The sequence below is a fragment of the Ictalurus punctatus genome, chromosome 1, assembly GCF_001660625.3.
Source record: "Ictalurus punctatus breed USDA103 chromosome 1, Coco_2.0, whole genome shotgun sequence".
NCBI classification, from domain to species: Eukaryota; Metazoa; Chordata; class Actinopteri; order Siluriformes; family Ictaluridae; genus Ictalurus; species Ictalurus punctatus.
Genome location: NC_030416.2, coordinates 34744913 through 34769428, shown reverse-complemented (window position 1 = coordinate 34769428; position 24516 = coordinate 34744913). Strand labels below are relative to the sequence as shown.

General features: G+C 38.8%; 1 protein-coding gene across 1 annotated transcript in view; it reads left to right on the top strand.

Annotated features, from left to right (window-relative positions):
* Nucleotides 1-10981: 10981 nt before the first annotated feature.
* The window catches only part of apbb1ip (amyloid beta (A4) precursor protein-binding, family B, member 1 interacting protein), a 46599-nt gene continuing 33064 nt past the window's right edge, over nt 10982-24516 (top strand). The window contains exon 1 of the mRNA XM_017481559.3: nt 10982-11161. The gene's annotated coding sequence lies outside the window, so the exon portion shown is untranslated. The remainder of the gene's footprint in view (nt 11162-24516) is intronic.

Sequence of the window (24516 nt, the reverse complement as noted above, 5' to 3'; positions counted from 1 at the left end):
CAGACGGAGAAAATAAGAGACATTTGGTCCGGGATTTGTGCCAAACATCCACCCCTCCTTTAAGTCCCCCCATTCAGGTCCTATTTATCCTCTAATTTAGGCATAAAGGACCGAGACTTCCTGCTTTTAGACACAGATTGTAAAACACAAGCTAGTGTGTTTTAGTGAGACAGGGCTTACACGTAACAGTCTTAAATGTCTTTCTTTCTTTTTTCTTGTTATTATTTATTGATGTTATTGTTAATGTATTGCAATATGAAAGTCAAGAAACGCAACGGGCCATATGAAATACTTTATTATTATTATTATTATTATTATTATTATTATTATTATTATTTACAGACATGATGTTTTATCCTGTCTTTTCACCTGTCTTTAAATTGTTTTATTAAGTTATTGTACAGCACTTCGGCTGACACTTGTTGTCTCGAAATGTGTAATATGAATAAAATGTGACTTGGATTAAGGTCTTTACGAACGGAAATGTGACCTGAATCACAACTAAGTGTGTATTATTATTATTATTATTATTATTTAAAAAAAAAAAATTTAAATACAGTGCTGTGCAAAAGTTTTAGCCACCCTATTTTTTGAGTACAAACTTTGTTTTAGATTTTTATTTGATGACTTCTACATTATCGAGTCAGTACAAAAAAAAAAAACATTTTACTTCCAAACATTAGTTTTCCAGCACAAAATGAAATGTTACAGAGAAATATATATATATATATATATATATTGTCACACCAAATATTAACATTGTTTCATTTACTACTCTTTACTACTCTTTATGGTATTTTTTTTTTTTTAATGTAGAAACATTTAATTTAATTATTTTTTAAGGCATTTTTACTCTACAGCATTTCTTTGCATGTGCTAAAACTTTTGCACAGTACTATAAAAAAAAGATTTTGTAAATGAATAAATTCATTTTGTTTGATTATTTATTGTATTATTTAACCTGATTTCATTTTTAAGAATGATACAAATTCCACTGAGTGATGAAGACTGAGGCAAAAATCTTCTTGTTGTTTTTAATATGATTTAATATGATGAAATGAAAAGCGTCTGCTCCAGGCTCTTGTGTCTCTCTGGTGTTGGTGTAGGTGTTTGGACAGCTGCTGTCTTTCCCCCGGAGCTGTCACCCTCAGCGAGCCCAGGCTGAACAGGTCAAGGTTTATTTGTCAGAGTTCAGAGGAACAGGAACCCTTTCGTGCTCGAGTCCGGAGTTGACTGACAGAGACACAAATCTCAGGGATAATGACTGTTTTTATTCGAGGTTACCCACAAGGTCACGACTTTATGAGCGTACTTACTGAAACGCTGAAAAGCTCTGAATGATGCACGTACTCTAACAACATAATCCTTAAGTGAATTTGGATGAGCTTTATTTATATCTTATGTATTTGTACAGCAAGGGATTTAAAATATACGTAACATTTCTCAGGTTAAACCTTTCATAATGATCCATTAAAGTCAATTAAAATGTCTATCTTTAACTTATAGATACTTAACCCCTTATTCTACTGTACCTGTGTCTTAATTGACCTTTTAAAATATATTTTTATATTAATGTACAGCAATGAGATATTCTGTAAAAACTATACAGCACATGTGTTTTTTTCATCACTGCACAGAGCTGCAATAAGAATGATTCACTTTCATTTTATTTCATTGAATATGGTTCCATTTCGTTTTGAACCTCATTTAATGGCCAAAAGGACTTTTATCTTCATGCACAGTGTGATTTTAACTTTTATATATTGATTTCATTGTTTTTAATTTGTTTGGTGACTGTTCTATCAAAATAGAAGCTCCAGCAGGTTTAACACAGGAACTAGGAACACTTTCGACTGCGTAGCCTTTGTGGATTTATTTACATGATTATTTTGTATTTTATTTTTTGACTTATTTTTGTTTTATTTTCAACCTGATCTAATGGCAGAAAAATACAAGTTTGTCTTCATATACAGTGTGGTTTTATTTACGTATTGATTTCAATCATTCATTTTATTTTATGCATTTCATTTCATTTCATTTTTGTGTGTGTGTGTGTGTGTGTTTGTGTGTGTGTGTGTGTGCGTTATATCATTTTAATTGTATTTTTCAAGCTAATTTTTATACACTCAGGCAGGTGTTCGGAACATGACGTTACGAACAGGAGTCAGTGACACATTGTCTGCATATTCAGTGTGGTTTTATTTACATAATAATTTAATTATTATAATATATTAGTTTATTTCAAACCTGACCTAATGAAAAAAAATAATAGTTTGCTGTTGTATTATTATTATTATTATTATTATTATTTAAAAAATAACCTTTTTATGAGCTCAGTTTGGTTCAACTGACATAATGAACAAATAACTTATTGTATTATTATTTATTTGCTTGTTTATTTATTTATTGAGTACATTTTTTAAAACATTTTCTACTTGAGCTCAGTGTGGTTTAACACAAGAATTCGAAACGCTTTCTTCTTCACCTCCAGAGTGGTTTTTATTTTTTAAACATTGATTGTTTTCAGCAGAGGGTGCTGTTGCATTCTGGGATAATCAGTAGTCCATTCACACTCACTAACACGGCTATAAATCACCGTGTCTCCCTCATACTCACCGAGACTCTGATTAGGCTGAACGATGGTGTTATTGCTGTTGCAGTCACTGAGCTGTCGTGAGGTGTGGACCTCTGGATACATCACGCAGGATAAAGTAACACTAATGGTTTTAAAAGATAGGCCTAGCCTCCACTCAGGCCTCAGCGTGTCTCGCACACCTCACCATATGCCTGTCTTGGGTCACTTAAGCGATGAAGTAAGCCTAGTCTGCTCCAGAGCTCATAAAATAAAAATAAAAAATAGCCGGTGTTATTTATCAAAGGAATATGTATAATCATTGATGTGACGTTTTCTGTAAGGAGATGTTTCATTAAAACCTACAAGAAACGGTGAAAGAAAAGGCCCAAAGGCATAAGTGGACGTTATTTTGACTCACGAGTTTGTACACAGTATAGTATCAGCTGTCATCACCCTTTAAACACATGCTCATGGAAATCACATTATAGACGCTGATCAATTCAGAGCCTCCGTTTGTTCACACAAGAGTGTTTGATTGAACGCGTATGTGAAGGAGGATGTAAATATGCCACGTTCACTTCAGATGAAGGAAATGAACAGTGCGGAAGTTTTATCCTGACAGCTGATGAATTGGCCCAGGGTCGAATATGTAGTCCTGTTGCTCAATTCATTTGATATCAGACGGCGTGATGGGCGATTCCATGTTCGGAGTGTCCTGCTATAACTACGCTCATAATCGTTGTATGTTTAACAACACTTCATACAGTTTAATATTTTAGCGGTCATCAGTCCGTACAGGATGCCGAAGAGTTTCTTTTGTTTGTGATTGTGGCGGCCAAAAAGTCTCTTTTTTTTTTTTTTTTCAAAACGCTGCTTTTTTCACGGAAAACTACCCGAATCGGTGAAATCGAAACGGCTCAGAAGTGTTCTGCGCGCTCTTCCGCGGTGACGTTTGTTCATAAATGAGACCTTTTAACTGTACTCATGTTCGACGCACGTGAATCGAAGAGGGCTCCGGCTGAACGCACGTCATTATGATGTCACATGACGTGTCGTGGCCTGAATCGGCAGAAAATCTGCTGTAATTTTAAAAAATTTGCAAGCCCCTCCGAATACTGCAGAGTTTGCTTGATATTGTGTTAATCGCAAAATCCTGAAGGGACTGGCTAATGTTTAAATCTATTTAACATCTCTAAAAAACTATGAGTCATTCAATATAGGTTGTGAAAAATGAAAATTTTAAATCCCACAACCCTGTTCCCTAAACACATTCACCCCTGTGATATATTTGCAATATTCACATGTTAAACAGGAAGTTGCATCATCTGAATTTCCTTATTATCACGTGAAGAAGAAAAGTCTTTCTTTCTTTTTTTGTCTTTATTTTCAGTGATGCTGTGATATTAACTGATGATGATGATGATGATGAAAGCACAACACTGTTACCCAGATTTATAGACTGAAAAATTATACATTAAAAAAAACATCACTTGAAGTAAGTACAACGTCCCTAATGTCCTCATGCTGTTAGCATGGATGCTAGTTAACCACATTTTGTGTATTTGGCAATTCTATGCTTTAAAAAAATTAATAAATAACCCAACAACACACAGCCAAGCATACGTCGATGAACCATGTCGACGGTCCGCGGGCGTGGGACAGACATATATCCTATTCTAGAGAGCGTTTAACTGGATGAAGACAAAAAACTAGTACAGAATGATACGTCAGAATGTATATTTTTTCCATGTTGTTGTCCTGGAGGTGACTGACTTTAAAATGAAAATATCTTTATACTGTAATCATGACTATTTTGGTTTATTTTTTCTTTTCTAGATATGCTTTTATATGGGTGTCTATAACACTAAAAGATGAGTACAGAGAGCTTAAATTTAAAAGAGTCTTTAAGATGCAGCTATTTTAATATTATAAAAATATTTGAATTTTTTTATATATATAAATCCCAGTCATAGACTCACCCGAATACCATACTGTTCCTAAGTGCATGCTCTGTGACTAACCTAGATCAGTGTGTGTGTGTTGCAGTCACTATATGAAGATGTCCAGATCTCTTGGCTTGCTTACTCCAGTCTTCACCACAGCTTCAGAATTCCTCCAGGTCATTGTTTCCTTCACACTTCTTTATCCTGTTTCTCTCATTCTGCTTCGAATAGAAATAAGGAATACCTGACATCCTCCAAAGCAAAGCCAGTTCACAACCTCCACAGGACATATTTCATGCTTATTATCCTGATTTTGAAAACGGGGTCACGTAGCATCTTGCTAAACTCAGAAACCAGAATCGTGGTAAACTGCATGTGATTCTCGAGTAGGTCAGCGTTTTCTTTGCCCAGAAATGACGTAATGACTTCATCTTCATCGTTCGTCGTCTTCCAAACTCCTTCTCTTTCATGTGTGTGGGCTCTACAAACAAACGGTTCTGCGCTCCACTGGAAAGCTACCAGAAAATGTCATTTCAGATGTCCTCATATCCTGATTCTCTTAGTCATTAGGCCTCTGTTTCTGTAATGAAAGTGCAAGTTTGCGTTCTCCAGGAAAACACATTTCATCCACGTTTAGTTAAGGTGAAGATGGATCTCACTTCATGTTTTTGTAGTACCAGGAACATCAATAAAACAACATATTTTCTTCAGACTCCACACTCTTTAAAAAATGGTTCCTCAAGGGTTCTTTGGGTTGATAACTGTTTAAGATTTCTACTAAAGCAACCATATAAAAGAGAGAAAAGCACACATTCTTTGCTCCTCACAATGGTTAAGTCCTGAAAGGTTCTTGTAGACTACCCAAAAATGTATGGAGGCCATGAAAGCTAGCCTGTTCAAATCCCTCCGGCCATTGCGTTGTTAAGTGCAAAACTATGCTACGTACACAGCTGCTGTGAGAGGTTTCAAGTTACAATCACAACTGCAGCTACAATCAATGTCTCTGTCAGACCACCAGCATACAAACAAACATTTACAAAACTGAGGAAACTCACCTATGAAGCCTCATAGTAGTCCACTGATCCATAACATTCCAACAAAAACAGTCTGGTTACACTGGCAAGGACCAAAAGATCCCAGATTCAATTAAAAATGTTTGGTCCAAAACACACTATTAAACAATTAATACCCATGGACTGTTGCTGCATCATTTCAAATTTACAGTATTTCACAGACACCTGTACGCAGAGCAGTTTGTGTTTATACAACTGAGCAGTTGAGGGTTAATGGCCTTGCTTAAGGGCCCACTAGTGGAAGCACTGGGATTTGAACCCTCCACCTTCTCATCAGTAGTCCAATGTCTTAACCACTGAGGTATCAAGTCACTAGCAGATTTGCCTACTCTTTCACACATTCTCCGTTATAACTTCGGTTCGCTTGTGAATATTCCTTGCTTGACTTCAAAATGGCCACTTGACTCTGACCTTTCGATTGACACCTCATTTGGACCAATAGGAGCTTCCATGTCCTTTCCATAGCCTTCACTAGCCAATGAGAGTCCGTGCTGAAGAGAAGTGCCTTCGCCCTTTCCTTCGTGAAAAGCTCGAGCCTATTGCAACCGATTGTGTGGATGACTGGCGCATCGTATAGCCAATGAAATTCTGTAAAATATAGGGGTGAGTTTCAACACTTTGTTTTAAAAGTACACAAAGGTTTCAATTATGAATATAAATATAAATATGCATTTTGTAGCTTGCTGGATATGTGATATGATAGCTCTTAGTTTCACTTTTCCAAAAGGTGATTTTGGTAAAACGCATGGACGTTCCCTTAGAAAAACATGTTTAAAATATTAATTTTCTTTGGTATTGTTATCAAATTTGAACTGGCCGCACAGTGGCTAAGTGGTTAGCACGTTTGCCTCACACCTCCAGGGTCCGGCGTTCGAGTTTGCATGTTCTCCCCGTGCTGCGGGGGGTTTCCTCCGGGTACTCCAGTTTCCTTCCCCAATCCAAAGACATGCATGGTAGGCAGATTGGCGTGTCTAAAGTGTCCGTAGTGTATGAATGGGTGTTTGAGTGTGTATGCGATTGTGCCTTGCGATGGATTGGCACCCTGTCCAGGGTGTACCCCGCCTTGTGCCCGATGCTGCCTGGGATAGGCTCCAGGTTCCCCGTGACCCTGAAAAGGAGTAAGTGGTAGAAGAAGGATGGATGGATGGATCAAATTTGAACTTGGACTGGAAAAGGCTTCATGCTGTGGTACAATTGTGTTTTCCAGTTAATATCTCCCAGCTGTAATCATATGCAGGCATCTGAATGCAAATAATAATAATAATAATAAAAACAGGCGGAAAAAAACCCTCCTATTACAGTGTTTCTAACTTCAGTGTTTCTGACTTCAGAACTTCAGTGTGTCACCTTTCAAAAGAGACCGTGCATGTACTCTAAATAGTTCAAGAACAGCGTTAATTTTACTTTGAGTATGCCTTGCATAGGCATTTTAGGCTAATTTTACAGGACTTTAAGAGGCTAGAATACACAACATGGTCTTTTAGGCTTAGCCAATCGTCCAGTATTCTTAAACTAAGGGTTCGTCTCAATCAGCTCCTTAGTTCAGTAGTCAGGGCACTGATCAGGGAGTCGGCCATTTTTAAGATCTGTCTCCATCCCTAAATCCTTCCAGTGCACTGGAACAGAAGAACGTTTCTCTCAGCCAGTTTCGTCTAGAAATATAAGCAGCCTGTTATCGTGGTTGTAGATCTCACATGATTACTTACATTAGCAATTTTTTACTTAATTTGACGCTCTATATATGGTTCGTTTGAGTCTAATGACTTTTAAGTGTTTAATGATTTTTTTAAAAACACACTAGCGAGCCAACGATCCTGCTACCGTGAAGTGCCGCGACAGACATGTGTGATTAAGCGAACACATTTATATGACATCTTTATTAAATTAATTTAGCACCAAAATGCTTTCTTAAGGGTTTTAATTTAGATTGATGTCTGAAATGGCTCTTTCTAGAACCCACTGTTATAAGGTTCTACATTGAACGTTTAAGATTTTCCCCAAAAGAACAAACCAAAGACACCGTTAATGTGTCACAGTGGTGTAGTTGGTAGCAGTGCTGCCTCTCGGGTCCCCGGTTTGATCCTGAACTTGCTTTGTTTGTTTGTTCGTTCTGTGGAGTTTTGCATGTTCTTCCCACACTGAAAAAATTTAATTTGACCTTTAGTATAGTGCACATGATGAAATTTTGCTCGGCTATTCAATTTAAATATGATTTTGGGTCAAGGAAATAATAAGCGATTTAAAAACGTTTTTAAAATGTTTCAAATAATTCAAGTCGATCCTATATAATAAAGCCTGAGATGCTCGAGGTTTCGACTGCGCACGCATGATGTCGTTTGCCATGAGAGCGGACGTTTTCTCCACCTCGGCATATTGATCCTGCTCTGGGGGCGTGGCTTATGAACTGGATTTGCATATGATCTGAGAACTTTCAAATGATTTAAAATTCGAGTGTCGTAGAAGGGCTGTTTTCTGCATTTCTTGCTCGTGTTGGTTTGAAGATCTAGGGCTACCGTGTTTTGGAAAGTATTTCAGTGAAAATGTCCTTCTCGATCGGTTAAATAATGATAATAGCAAAAATCAAGGTCTCTTGCTTGAAATAAATAAAATGTACATAATAGAACAAAGTTTTTCTTGATTGTTTACTCTGTGTAAAATGTAACCATTTAAATCAAATAGATTTTACCTTAAATTACCTTAAAAAGTAAAAGCAAATGCCAATAATTCACATTTTTAATAGGAAATTTTGCTGATTATTTTTCTGGTGTAACGCATCTAGATTAAGTTAACTTTACTCGTCACGGTTCGCAATTTATTCACGCAGATGGGACATGATTAGATGGAGCTGGAACTACTCACGTGAAGTAAAGTCTACGTGATATAATTAAGCTAATATAACTTTAAAAAAAAAAACAACAACAACAATGGAGTAAATTTGTGCAATTACTTGACATTAAAAAATTTAAATTCATTAAAACGCCTTTTTTTTTTTTTTTCACTGTACGTCCGTGTGGGTTTCATCCAGGTTCTCCAGTTTCCACTCGCGTCCAAAAACATGCTAAATCTCCGACTATTCGTAAGAATAACGAAGAAGGCTAGCATCATGCAAATGAGACCACGCTCAAGCTTTTAAAACTTTCAGCCCTTTCAGCTTCATACTACCGATAGACATATTTTTGTAAGTGTGGTGTTGTTCTTTAACCATCTAACCATGAGCAGTCCATTCACATTACTCTGACTGTAGTACAGATCACGAGCCGTGTGATGCTTCTGAGATGAGATGAATCATGTCGGTGTTTTCCCAGTTTGCTCACACTCATTCCGACAGGGAGTTCACAGGTCAGCCTGGAAAATAGATTTCAAACAGGATGACACCGTCTCTTAATTCCATGCGCTCTATGAAGACGCAGATCGAAAAACCGTTTCGGCTAAAACACCAGATCTGAAGCGAATCCTCTACAGAGTAGTGACTCATTTGCACAGTAATGAATATTACGTGGAGATAGACATGGATTTCCCTTCCAGTGGCCCTGCTCTTCTCTTTATACCCCTGTAACTCACGCTACCATATCAATAATGACCACGAACATATTTTATTCAGACCATCTTACGGACGCTTCCGTATTGTTGATGCACAATTAAAAATACACAAAAGGGAATTTTTTTTTTTTTCCTTTGGCCCGTCAGACATGTCTATAATCTGAGCAACCTGCTTTAATCAAGAATTCCTTGTAACTCCTTTTTTTTTTTTATCTCTGAAAACAAGTAAACATCAAGCTTATTGGACCTTATTGTGAGGGTGGTAATGTCAAATCAAAGAGATCAGATGCAAGGTTTGTCATTCTGATACAAATGCATTGAAAATTATACGGGAAAAAAAAAAAAAAAAACACTGCCGGAGAATTAGCATCAGAATGAGGAATGTTGAAATAACAAACAAAACAATATCACTGAGATTGTATTACAGGAAGTTCCATCTATCCATCCATCTTCTATAGCGCTTATCCTTTTCAGGGTCACGGGGAACATGGAGTCTATCCCAGGGAGCATGGGGCACAAGGCGGGGTACACCCTGGACAGGGTGCCAATCCATCACAGGGCACAATCACATACACACTCACACACACATTCATACACTACGGACACTTTAGACACGCCAATCAGACTACCATGCATGTGTTTGGACTGGGGGAGGAAACCGGAGTACCCGGAGGAAACCCCCGCAGCACGGGGAGAACACACACAGGGCAGTGGCGGGAATCATGGCGCGTGCTAGCGACTAAGCCACCCTGTGCGCCGGACACAATTATTACGTTTTTAAATCATGTGCACTGATGTCTTCCTGCACTAAGTGGCTTATTTGGTTAAAAAAAAACTGACAAACCGCATACACTGAGTCCATGAAAATGTTTTACATAGTCTGTAGAAAAATTCAAACTTTGACATTAATATGCACTCAAGTAGTGTGATAATGAGAAATGACCGGGACTACACACGCACGTTCAAAATGATTGGGATTCGCTCACGTCAACATCAGAGCATGCTGGTATGAGTTATTACTTCAAAAAAATACGCCAAAAGAGGAGTTTCGAATGCTTCGATATTGACTGGCACTCTTTGTAAGCCCCGCCTCCTTTAAAAAAAATAAATAAATTGGCCAATGCTTTCGTCTCGACTTGATTTTCCCTCTTCCGATACGCTGAAAACGGAGAACGTTGAAATTTTTTAATATTTTTTTTTAAAACATAAAACGCAAAATCTAAAAAAAAATTAAAAAAAATCCAAAAGAACAATCCATATTAGACATGTTATAACATGAATGCCTTAAGAGACTCATGTTTATGCAAATTAGCGCTTCTTCATGGAAGCACACTATCACTACTAATCAAATTTTATGAGACCATGATGGATAACGTCCGATCAGATCAAATCGTCTCCAAGAGATAATTAACTTTTTACATTTAGACTCTTTAAAAAAAAAAAAAAAAAAAAAAAAACTTTGACTCAATTCTTCCTATTTCTATTGCGTACTTTTTCCACCCCTGTGTGTTCACATTTCTATTTTCAGTACACGTCTTCACACACCCACACACACGATCCATGAGTGTTCATGTCGAATTTCAGCCTCGGGTCCAACTAAACTGTTATAAATATACCCATATGATACAAAGTGTTTAAGTAATGATAATTATATCGCCAAGTGATTATTAAACACTGTTATACATTCATAAGGATGACACACTTTACCAGGTTGACCTACAGACTGTCCTTTTAGTGCATAGCTGAGCAGGATGTGTGTGTGTGTGTGTGTGTGTGTGTGTGATCTTTCCCTCACAGTGGAATGCACTGAGCAGGTCTGGACCTGAGCTTCCGCATACAGCAGGAAGTTAGTAAACTGACAGTGAGTCAGCCCTGCAGCCGCCCTCAAGCTCCGCGCACCCGTCTGCCTGAGCGGGTGTTCACCACGAGGTGAGCGAAAACAGAAGAAAAGCAGAAAACATTGTATCTCCGAAGAAATCATTCATCTATGAGACTCTTGTTTAGTGACTGAGTCCAGGATCACGTCAAAGGTAAGACCTGCCCGTCTTTTCTGTAATAGATGGGTGTGATAGGTGTAGCGCTCGGTGTAACGGTATTCACAAGAGTTCTCTCTGTTCACGTCCGTAATCAGGTTTTCTCACTACCTGAGGGAGATTTCTTATTCACGCACCTGTTTCAAAGTCCAACTTTTCTTTCATCGGAAAAGATGTTGACTTAGTAGGCTGAGTCGGGTTCTGGAGATTTCTCCACCCAGATTTCTCAACTGGCTGTGATGTAGTTGTTGTTTTTGAAAGAAAGAAAGATAATAAGTAATAATAAATTATAATATATAGGACGGTAGTTTGTCAGACCAGTGTGAATGAAATTCTGTCTGTATATAGGTGTGTGTGTGACTGTAATATCTGATCTAGGAACCACTGTACATACTGTGTGTGTGTGTGTGTGTGTGTGTGTGTGTGTGTGTGTGTGTGAGAGAGAGAGAGAGATAGACAGACAGAGAGAGAGAGATTTTAATAATTATACCACACAGACACACACACACACACACTTATGCACACACACATATGCAGACATGTGTGTGTTATTGTAATATCTGATCTGGGATCTGTTGTGTATATGAGTGTGTATGCATGGTAGGCATTGGGTGTGTGTGTGTGTGTGTGCGTGTGTGTGTGTGAGAGAGAGAGAGAGAGAGAGAGTGTGTGATCTAGAATCTGCTGTGTGTATATACAGTAGGTGTTGTGTGTGGGGGGGGGGGGTATAGTTGTATTGTGTATGTTGGCATGTAAAAAGCAGCTGTTTAAAGAATGAGTGTGTGTGTGTAACTGTAATAATCGATCAGGGATCTGTTGTGTGTATATAGTTGTACAGTGTATATAGGGCTATTACTGTAATAACTGATTTAGGATCTGCTGTGTGTGTATATACTTGTGCAGTGTATATAGGGTTGTTATTGTAATAACGGATCTGGGATGTAATTTTTGTGTATAGTCATGCAGTGTATATAGGGTTGCTATTATAACAACTGATCTGGGATCTGCTGTATGTATATGGTTGTGTAGTGTGTATAGGGTTATTATTGTAATAACAGATCCGGGGTCTACTGTGTGTATAGTTCTGCAGTGTATATAGGGTTGCTATTATAACAACTGATCTGGGATCTACTGTGTGTGTATAATCATGCAGTGTGTATAGGGTTGTTATTGTAATAACAGATCTGGGATCTGCTGTGTGTGTATATAGTTGTGCAGTGCATATAGGTTATTATTGTAATAACTGATCTGGAATCTGCTGTGAGTGTATATGGTTGTGCAGTGTATATAGGGTTGTTGTTGTAATAACTGATCTGGGATCTGCTGTGTGTGTATATAGTTGTGCAGTGTATATAGGGTTGTTGTAATAACTGATCTGGGATCTGCGGTGTGTGTATAGTTGTGCAGTGTATATTGGGTTGTTGTAAAAACTGATCTGGGATCTGCTGTGTGTGTATATATAGTTGTGCAGTGTATATAGGGTTGTTATTGTAATAACTGATCTGGGATCTGCTGTGTGTGTATATAGTTGTGCAGTGTATATAGGGTTGTTGTAATAACTGATCTGGGATCTGCGGTGTGTGTATAGTTGTGCAGTGTATATTGGGTTGTTGTAAAAACTGATCTGGGATCTGCTGTGTGTGTATATATAGTTGTGCAGTGTATATAGGGTTGTTATTGTAATAACTGATCTGGGATCTGCTGTGTGTGTATATAGTTGTGCAGTGTATATAGGGTTGTTATTGTAATAACTGATCTGGGATCTGCTGTGTGTGTATATAGTTGTGCAGTGTATATAGGGTTGTTATTGTAATAACTGATCTGGGATCTGCTGTGTGTGTATATAGTTGTGCAGTGTATATAGGGTTGTTATTGTAATAACTGATCTGGGATCTGCTGTGTGTGTAAATAGTTGTGCAGTGTAAATAGGGTTGTTATTATAATAAATATATGTAATATGTAATAAATATCAAGGCAGAACTGCAGGTCATGTGACTATGAGTGGGACTGGATTTAAAGCCAGGTTCAAACTGTGCAATTTTGGCCACGATTTGTTCGTCTGAGAAAAATTTTGCGAATCCTAAACGATTCCTATAATCCTAGGCCAAAATCTGTTGTCTTTGAGCGCTAGTTTGACATGTTTCCTGGCAGCCGATTAAATTCTGGAAGTGTCAGAAGATTTCAGGAACAGTCCTGTAGTGTGGCTTCACCTACTCCATACGAGTCTTCTTGCGTACGTCAGTTTTTCACGTCTTGACTGTCATACAGTCCGACATTAATGACGACTGAGATCCTACAGTGTGACCCGGCTTACAGCGGGGATCATGTTCGTGCAGTCTGACAAGCAACAGTCGCAAAGGACTATTAATAATCGTACAGTGTGCACCCGGCTTTAATGATAAATATCCCATGAATAACAAATAATCATAAATATGAATGATGTCGGATAAGCCATGTTGAATAAGGATTTCTTTTTAAATATACATTTTTTTTAAATCTGAAAATGTTGCCTGCTCACCAGAGGTGGGCTGTTCACCCTAAGCTACTGTATCACCATCATTAAACAAGAATAACAAACACTTCTCAGTTGCCACCACACCCAGCATGGCTTCACACCAGTATGAAGAAACACAAAGGCTACATGCTAGCATGTCTTAAAGTCTTGTCTGTATGAAGGAAACATACGGTATCTCACAAAAGTGAGTACACCCCTCACATTTGTGTAAATATTTGATGATATCTTTTCATGTGACGACACTGAAGAAATGACACTGTGCTACAATGAAAGTAGTGAGTGTACAGCTTGTGTAACAGTGTAAATTCGCCGTCCCCTCAAAATAACTCAACACACAGACATTAACGTCTAAACCGCTGGCAACAAAAGTGAGTACACCCCTAAGTGAAAATGTACAAAGTGGGCCCAATTAGCCATTTTCCCTCCCCGGTGTCATGTGACCTGTTAGTGTTACATGGTCTCAGGTGTGAATCGGGAGCAGGTGTGTTAAATTTGGTGTCATCGCTCTCACACTCCCTCATACTGGACACTGGAAGTTCAACATGCCACCTTATGGCAAAGAACTCTCTGAAAAAAAGAATTGTTGCTCTACGTTAAGATGGCCTAGGCTATAAGAAGATTGCCAAGACCCTGACACTGAGCTGCAGCACGGTGGCCAAGACCATACAGCGGTTTAACAGGACAGGTTCCACTCAGAACAGGCCTCGCCATGGAAATAGATGTATGAGTGCTGCCAGCATTGTTGCAGAGGTTGAAGGGGTAGGGGGTCAGTCTGTCAGTGCTCAGACCATACGCCGCACGCTGCATGAAATTGGTCTGCATGGCTGTCGTCCCAGAAGGAAGCCTCTTCTAAAGATGATGCACAAGAAAGCCCGCAAACAGTTTGCTGAAGACAAGCAGACTAAGGACATGGATTACTGGAACCATGCCCTGTGGTCTGATGAGACCAAGATAAACTTATTTGGTTCAGATGGTGTCAAGCGTGTGTGGCGGCAACCAGGTGAGAAGTACAAAGACAAGTGTGTCTTGCCTACAGTCAAGCATGGTGGTGGGAGTGTCATGGTCTGGGGCTGCACGAGTGCTGCCGGCACTGGTGAGCTACAGTTCATGGACTGAAGGTGATGCACACATGAAGGTGATGGACTGGCCAAGCATGTCTCCAGACCTAAACCCTATCGAGCATCTGTGGGGCATCCTCAAACGGAAGGTGGAGGAGCACAAGGTCTCTAACATCCACCAGCTCCATGATGTGGTCATGGAGGAGTGGAAGAGGACTCCAGTGGAACCTGTGAAGCTCTGGTGAACTCCGTGCCCAAGAGGGTTAAGTCAGTGCTGGAAAATAATGGTGTTCACACAAAATACTGACACTTTGGGCCCAATTTGGACATTTTCACTTAGGGGTGTACTCACTTTTGTTGCCAGCGGTTTAGACGTTAATGTCTGTGTGTTGAGTTATTTTGAGGGGACAGTAAATGTACACTGTTACACAAGCTGTCCACTCACTACTTTACATTGTAGCACAGTGTCATTTCTTCAGTGTCGTCACATGAAAAGATATCATCAAATATTTACAAAAATGTGAGGGGTGTGCTCTCTTTTGTGAGATACCGTACATAAATGCACATGTGACATGTTTTAGCTGAAGACGAGATGATTAGAATGTTTAGAATGGCCTTGGAGTTTGAAGCGGGACCCTGTCTGCCACCTGGAACCTCATTTACTCTGATGAAACGTTATTGTTTTAAGTTTTAAGTGAATGTGGCAGTGATTCCATGCTGCCGTACACTTAACAACAATGTTTCACCACTTTTATAAAATGTAAGTGTGTGTGTGGGGGGGTGGGTGGGGGGGGGGGGGTTAAATAGAGAGCCCTAGAGCTTCCCTGGTTCCCACTCTTTAAATATTCCATGTAGAACCCTACAGCAGTCAAGCAGCATTCAGTAATTATTTGACAAATTCCGAAACAAATCCATAAATTGTGACAAATAAGGTTAGATCTTCAAGTAGGACAAAAGTAATGCCGCGGTGTAAAAGGAGGAAGTGGGGGTATATGTGTATATGGTCATTTTCAGCTTTGTGAGCTTTGCCTTTTATGGACTTTTGTGGGTATGGCTAGATGTAAATCAGCTGTGCCGGGTAATTTATGGCTAATCGGCATTTATTAACATACACACGCAAGTACAAAGAATATCAGTGTTACTGAAACGTTTATAAATCTGCTGGGACTTTATGAAAGTTACACATGACATTAACTATCCAGATCTTTAAAGGGTTCTTTTGGTGATTCATGGCTCTAGTTCTCTAAAGAACGTGTTCTAAAAGGGAAACCCTTTGTGGTAGTGTTGTTATTGTCACTGGTTAAACTCTTCAAGATCTCTACAACAAATGGTTTCCTGCTTAGAAAAAAAAGTGTTTCTAAACCGTTATTTGGAAAGTTAACGGCTCTAGCTATTTAAAGAAAAGCAAAACCCTTTTTTGTCATTTTCTACATAGACTATTTAAGAGATTCCCCCAACGATAAAATCATACAGTAAAGGTTTTACCTTTTATAAAGAGTTCCTAAAGGATTGTCAGGGTGATTAATGCTTCTATCTCTCGCAATAATCTTTTATAAAAGGAAAATCCATTGTTGGAGGGTTCTACATAAACCATTTAAGGGGTCCCCCAACAACAACAACAACAACAACCCTATAAAGAAGGGTTTCTCTGAACAACAAAGGTTTTACCTTATAGAAACACTGGTTTGGATAGTAAAAGGTTCAAGCTTTCTAAAGAACCTATTCTAAAAGGGAACCCCTGGTGTTTTACGATTTTACTTACAGCCTTTAAGGGTTCCCCCCAACAACAACGACAACAACAACCATACAGCAAAGGGTTTCCCTGTTGGATAAAGATTAGCTAAAGTGTTCTCTGGACAGTTACTGGTTCTGTGTCTCAAAAGAACATTTTCTAAAAAGCAAAACCTTTTTTAGAGTTCCTGTTGTAGAGTTCCACATGTAACCTTTAAGGGTTCCCCTATCAACAACAAACAACAACAACAACCCTAAAAAAAGCATTTTCCTTTCAGAAAAAAAAAAAAGGTTATTTGAATAAGTAATAGTTATTCAGTGAATTTAACCTTTTGACCCTAGACTCTGCTCACATTGTGCTGTGTAGATCGGACAGTTTGGTGTATTTACTTTTTCAGATTCATTTCCTGTGTGTCGGAAGCAGAGTGTGTGTGTTCTGGTCTAGTTTAGAGGTGTGGTGCGAGGGGATCTAAACATATCAGCTGTAGCTGTTAATGATGAGCACTTTCGAAATGAGAGATCATCCACACCACCCCTGCCCATCTGCTCGACGCCTACCGCACTGGCTGTAAGCTCAAACCACAGCGCTTCAGCGGGCGACATGATTCTGATGTGATGGAATGGACCACCAGCCACGCTTCTCTGTTTCTGTACCCCTCCTCCATCACATTCTTTAAACCAAAATATAAATGAAATACACGCGAGCCTGTTCTGCCGACATATAAAGTCCACAGTTACTGGCTGTATGAGAGAAGAAGAGACATTCGAGCATTATAAGGCATACTTTGAAAGTCTATAATATTTAAGTATAGTACAAACACTCGAATATTTTTGCACCCCATCAGTCGTCTGAAGCCATGGCTGTGTATTATAGTGTGCTGAGTGATCTCTGCAGCTCGAAATCCAATCCAAATGTTCGAAACCTTCTAATGTTGTCAAGTCACACATGCTGCGGAGCTGAAAGATGATGAAAGATGTCCTTATTATATATCCTAGCTCAGGGGTTCCTATACTAGTGGTCACGCCCCCACGTGGGGGTGGCTTGATTTACAAATAGCATTTGTGATAGAAAGTCATCTCTCCTCTTTATTAATATAATTGAATTATTTCATTTATTTTACACATTTATATTAGATATATCGCTCTGAATATGAAAATAGGCTTTGTGTTCTTCTCCTTTGAGATGTTACCGGAAGTCACATTTAAACCAGCCATTTAAATGAAGAGTATGCATGCTATTTTAGGAGTATAGGAATTCAACAACAGAAATGGACAAATTTCTAGCTCCATCTACCTCCGCTAAACAAACTAGCCCCTGTGTCTCAAATCGCATACTTCTATACTTTCAGACCATTACTGAGTACAAACGGTAACTGGGTTTCCTATTACAGTTAGTGCTTGAATTTTAAAAACCTCTAAAGTCACCTTCAAATCTACCAAAAGGTCTGTTGTGTGTACCAGTTGTCTGGATTTTCTAGCAAATACTTTTGAATGTGAGGTCAGCGTTTTCGGGTTAAGACGCAGATCACGGCAATAACCAGCACGCCGGCAGTGTTTAACGTCATGGCGCATGAAATCGCTAAACATGAAAAAGCTTAGACTCTGATATACCGTAAAGATTTGCATAAATGTAGGCGAGCATGTGAACAATGGCACTTGTGTCGCCTCTGCTTCTGCACACACTTGTAAAGTCATGCAAGAAGAAGAAACCGGTCCCCACGTAAGTGACGAAACTTAAAATGGTCCAATGTTACAGTGAACTTACATTATAAATCTAGAATTAAAAAAAAATAATAAAAAATTTAAAAAAATGTGTAGGGTGGTCAAGGCTTGGGGTCACATTCAGAAAGTTCATTTGGGGCCCAAAAAGAGGAAAAGGAAAACAGAGATGCAGATTGGAGGAAATGATTGCACCACAGTGTTACCCAAGTAGTAACATTGTGTAGGTTTTGCAACGTGTTCAGTGTAGCCTTTCATTAAGCTTCACATTGTAAGACTTTCATCAGGATGCCACAGAAAAACACTCAGTGTAACAGTGTAAAAAAAAAAAAATAAAAAATAACGCCTCTTTTGATTGTAAGTTGAGATTGGAGGACTTAGAACAAATAATGTGACATGCTCACATTAGGTTCTACATAGAGCCTACATAGACATAGCAATAACAACATAAACCCCACAATAAAGGGTTTTTCCTAATTGGTTGTTTGGGTGCTTTAATGTTTCTAGCACTCTAAAGAACCTTTTCTTAAAAGAAAGCTATTTGTTGTAGGCATTTGTCATTGTTCATTTGAAGATTCCCCCAACAACAACAACAACCCAGAAATAAAGGATTTTACCTTTGGAAAAACATGGTTCTTTGGACCTTCCTAGCTTTTTTAAAGAACCTTTATAAAAGGGAAACTGTTCGTCGTAGATTTCTAAATAGCCCCTTTAAGGGTTCCCCAACAACACGTACAAAAAGGTTTTAGAAAAATAGAGCTCTTAAAGTGTTTGGGTTTTTTTTGGATGGTTATTTGCTTCTAGCTCTCTAAAGAACCTTTTTGAATTTTTAAAGCATTCATTGTGTGGTTCTACATAGATGCTTTCAGGGTTCACCTACAACATAAGTTTTTTAGGGTCTATATAGACCCTTTAAGGGTTCAACAACAACAACCGTACAACAAAGGGATATCCTTTCGGAAAGAGCTCCTCAAGGGTTCTTTGGATGGTTAATGGTTCTGGCTCTCTGCTTGGAATCGGAAAGCAGTCATTGTAGGGTTCTACATAGACTCTTTCAGGGTTCTCCTACAACAAAAGGTATTTTTTATTTGGGTGATTAATGTTTAACCCTTTCTTTAAGTAAATTTGTTTGTTACAGGGTTCTACATAGACCCTTTAAGGCCCTGTTTACACTAGTTGACCCTCGGAAACGGAGACTTTCGGAAACGCCGAAGACACCGTTTTAGTTTGAAAACTCAGAGCTCGCATTTCATCGTAAACAGACCAAAACGAAGACTTTTGAAAACGAAGGCGTGGCTTTGCCCATATTCGCCCCCTGATCGGGTCCTCTGGATCATTGTGTGTCCTTCCCTGATTCGTCAAGCCCCTACCATATGACCGTTACGCTACATTGACCGTATACACAACAACACGGAGACTGAACCGCACGCTTTGCTGGCTTTGTCGTCATTCTTATCAGCCAGTGTGCAGTTCAATTCTGTTATTTTATAATACTGCAGCTGCTACATGCGCAAGAGGCGAGCTACGATTAGAGCGATCGCCAACAAATCTCATTTCGAGTGGCGTAAGCCCTACACGGAACGCTGGTTTGTTGTGCCCTGCTGATGACTAGAAAACAACTTCCTGTTTACACTTGTATGTGTTTCCCCAATGTGCATTAATGGTCATCTGACATATATATCCGATCGTGTAGTGTGGACGGAGACCGTTCCTGAAACACAGCGGAAACGCCAGTGTGGACGAGATTCGTTTTAGTTTTAAAACGAAAATGCACTAGTGTAAACAGGGCTTAAGGGTTCAAAAACAAACCTCTAACAAAAAGTTTCCATTTTATAAAAATAGTTGTTTGAGGGTTCTTTGGGTGGTGAATGGTTCTAGCTCTCTAATTAACCATTCTTTGTAGGGTTCTACATAGACCCTGTAAGAGTTCCCCCAACAAAAAAGAACCTACAACAAAGGTTTTCCATCGTATAAAGAGTTCCTAAAGGGTTCCTAAGTCGAAAACAGAACATAGGGCGTAACGGGCCGGTGTAATCATACAGTCTAAAACCAACTTCACACGGAAAGCTTTGTTCTTCTTATCAGATTAAACTCAGCCACCTCTTATGCAACACAATTACCAAACTGCACATGCAGTGTTTAAGTGATGAAAATGGAATACGTGGCAATTAACAGCGTACATCTGATGTGTTGAAGAAGAACTGAGAGCACTGAGTTATTCAGAGACGATTTTTTTCAATTTCATACGCTTATACAACATGTCAGAAGTGCTTAGTATTTTCTGCCTGCTTCCTGTTGGAAACTTTACTGATGCTTTCAAAATCGAGTTAGAGGAAGTCACTCTAACCACTTCCTCTAGTCAGACCCACTAACGCTCCACCCTAGTGCTTAATCTAGAGAATTATGTTACAATATAGCACACACAGGTGCTGCCGATACAAACACGGTCTGTTTGAGATCGGTCTCACGTCGGTTTCAAAAACGAGAGCAAGGAGGATAGATCGACACGGTTTTGTGTAGACTATGTATGAGTAACATTGTGACGTTGAAATACTAAGTGCAAATCGAATTAAGAAACCAAAAAATCAACAGTAAATCAGAAAACACCACAACAAAACCAAAAGCATAACCGCACACCTGAAAACACAGCAGTTAAGCCAAAAACACAACAGCAAGTTCAGGAACGCGTCAATGTTAACACCTTATGTTAACCTTACTGAACATCGCATCCTTTTTGCTGATTGGACACAACTTATCACATGACTACCACAAGGAAAAAGAATCACATCAGTCTGTAATCTAGTTGGTCGAATGACGATGATTTAACGTGAAGTTACTTGTGTTATTATAGCGAGTAGGTTTAGTTCTTCAGCTTTCTTTAGGCATGTTTTCAGCATATATACCCCTATTAATGCCATGAAAAGTTAACAGCATCTAAGAGATCATCGTATGAATGCCCCTGATAAACTCGAGCATGATTAAAAGCATCACTAGATTAATTTAGGTTCATATTTCCTCTTACTGTATCTGTCCTCCAGCTCTGTTCTCTCTCAGACTGACATGGTAAATAAATGGTAAATGGTCTGCACTTATATAGTGCTTTTATCCCAAGCGCTTTACACTGTGTCTCATTCACCCATTCATACACACACACACTCACATACCAACGGTAGCAGAGCTGCCATGCAAGGCGCTAACTTGCCATCGGGAGAAACTTGGGGTTCAGTGTCTCACCCAAGGACACTTCGGTATGCGGAGGCACGTGGGCCGGGAATCGAACCGCCAACCCGCTCTACCACCTGAGCCACAGCCGCCCACATGCGCTGTGGCCAATCAGCAACTAGCATGTGATGTCCAGCTGTTTTGTTTTCTAAACTATTATTGTGCTTCCCGATTTGCTGTTGTGTTTTTAATCCACGTATCATCCACGTATCATCCGAAACAAAGCATGGAAAGCAAAGAGTGGAAAAATGACCTTTTAAGAAGAAAAAAACAAACATCTATTTTAACAGACAAACTAGACTCTGAATATGATGTTTTAGAATATATACAAAATCTTAGGTGTATATATTTGACCGTCCTTTTGTTTTGACCAGAAGAAAAGAACAAGTGGAAGGCAACCTGCGAGAAACAGCAGCGTCCGTGTCGATGAATGAGGATATACAGTATGATATTATGGGCTCCGATCGAAATCCTAACTTCTAATATTTCTTGCAGATTGCTATCAACTTGTACTTTTCTTCTCAGATCGTGAGAAGAAGCTAAAACCTGTAGATGCTCATGGCCGAGTATGTCTCTACACTGACTGGCAGCCATATCAGTTGATGTCATACCATCAGCAACCATGACATCCGTATACAGCTCCAACGATGGCGTCTTTCCCACATCTTTTAACTATTTTCCCCATGTCCTCCTTGTTTAATGTAAGAATTGGATCATTCATTTCTGTATTGGAAAAAAAAAAAACCCATAAAGCTAATTTGTTTGGTTGACTGGTCGATTTCCTGGTTTTTGAGAAGATACAGATTCCTCTGAGATGTGATGTGGCGGTGGTTTTTACATTTCCAGATGATATTTGATATAGGGAAGTTCAGATTTAATAGACAACCGAAGCATTGTGGAAGCAAAGAAATAATCAACAAAGGCATGGCTGTGGTGGGTTAAACAGGAAGTGGGCCATCACTGACACTTTATTTCCTCTTGTGAGTGGACCTGGTGTGCAGACCAATCAATTCTACAGTACCATGAGTCACCGAATTGTGTTAGTGTAGCACCCTCCCTTCATACATTCTGCTACACAGGCTTTTAGACCTGATGAGCAAATGTGTGCCTCATGCAATGACTGACCTAATTTCAGCTCGTCACTGTGTAGAGTTGCTAAGTGAGCAAACAATATCGAAAGGCAAGACAAATATATACCGTAGACCTTTGCACATTTATAAGTGGAGTAAGGAATAACCCAAGATAAGGCGGAGTTACTGTTACCACCACAACACTGATTATTTTCTTATAACACGACCGAATGTTTTATTCCTCTTATAGCGCGGCAATTTGCCAACTATTACAATTTTTCATTTAGTAAAGCATTTTGAAAAAATGTCCTCGTAGAAAACTCCACATCAACATACAACACATACATTTACCTTGCATTATACTACAGCGTGGTTGATCTCTCAAATCTGATTGGTCAGAAGGTGTGCATTATTTGTGTATAACCTCACAGCTCAGACGGTGGTTCCGACCGTAACATGAATGACAGGTTTATAGAGTATTAATGCGCTCGTTCTGATATGTTATCGTTGCTACAGTAACTGCTCATATGTAGGGACTCGTACAGCGGAGACTCTGAATAATCGAATACTAATAACAAACAGATTATTAGAGGGAGTGTGGATTTTTTTTTTGCGTATAACTGCTCCGCCTGTCATTTGTTATTCCTTACTTAAATATATCTATCTATCTATTTCTATAATATATCTAGCAAATATCTATCTATCTATCTATCTATCTATATCTGTGTCTGTAGCTGTATACGGATTTGAAAGAGATGTGGGCGTGGCCTAGATTTATTTATTTATTTATTTATTTCACTGGTGGGGAAATCTGCTGCAATAAGTCTTTTTTTTTAATTGACAAACTTCTTAAAACAAATATCAATTTGCGTAATATAACTTGATTCTCCTTTTGAACTACTATAGTTCCTCAACCTCAGCTACGTTACTTTAGACGTCCTGTGGAACTTTCTGGAAAAGCTTTCCATCTATCTATCTTTTGTTTACAGTTAACCACAAGAGCCAACTAATAATATTTGATCAGATTCAAATTTGACAGTTTTGGGTTTGTTACGTTCCAGAAAAGTTGTCAGAATGTACCATAAAGCTGAGACGCCCTTACGGTGTTTCTGCGAGTCGAAACGGTCTCCTTTAAGCAGAACGTCCTTACGATGTTCGTATGATTTTCCAGGAAGCTTTTCTGTTAATCAGGATGGAGTACATTCATTTACAATTCATGTGCAGTGAAGGTATGGGTAAATATTTGACCTCAGACTCCAGCTGAGATAAATACATGGAGCAGCAGATTTTGGTAAATACTCATTCTGTCCAAAAATTTGGCGGAAAGTGCATCTCCTCTGTGTATCTTTATAGAACCCATTATCTGTTTATTCCATATAACGTATTCATATATATATATTTATTTATTTATTTTTTCATAATAGTATATAAATCTCAAATGCAATTAGGATCGTTTTTGCCTGAAAATTGACTTAGAGTTATGTTGATCTTCACTTGAAGCTAAAACATATGACTGTTGTATCGTGTTCCCTTAGATCAGTGTACAGAGTTAATCATACAGAGACAAAAGTCGTCTCTGAACTAGATTAGAGCAAAATCTGTTCGTCTTCAAGATCGGATATTAGACGTTAGACTTGGCTGTAAGGTAAGAATCCGCCGAGTATAAGTTTTCACTCTTCAGGTTGCACCCTCCCACATTTCCCACCCCATTATACTTATCTATCTGTGATGACTGGAGTGTAGAGGAGTGCATAAATAAAACTCTATCTGGTAGCGGTTATGTATAAAACTCACTGTAATGTATCTCCAGCTGACTTGTGTCTAAAAGCTGTCAAGAAAATGCCAGTAGTGCTGATTAGCCCCAGGATTCTTTCTTCAGGAAGACAGACAGGATGTGTGTCATCACAAAAAATAGATTTCAGCTTGACCACCTGGTTTTGCCCTTGTTTTTCTGCTTGCTGCAGTATAAAATATTAAAGGAAAGCGGAAGGAGGAATCTATTTCTTTAAAACTATCACCTTATCCGTGTTAATCCTT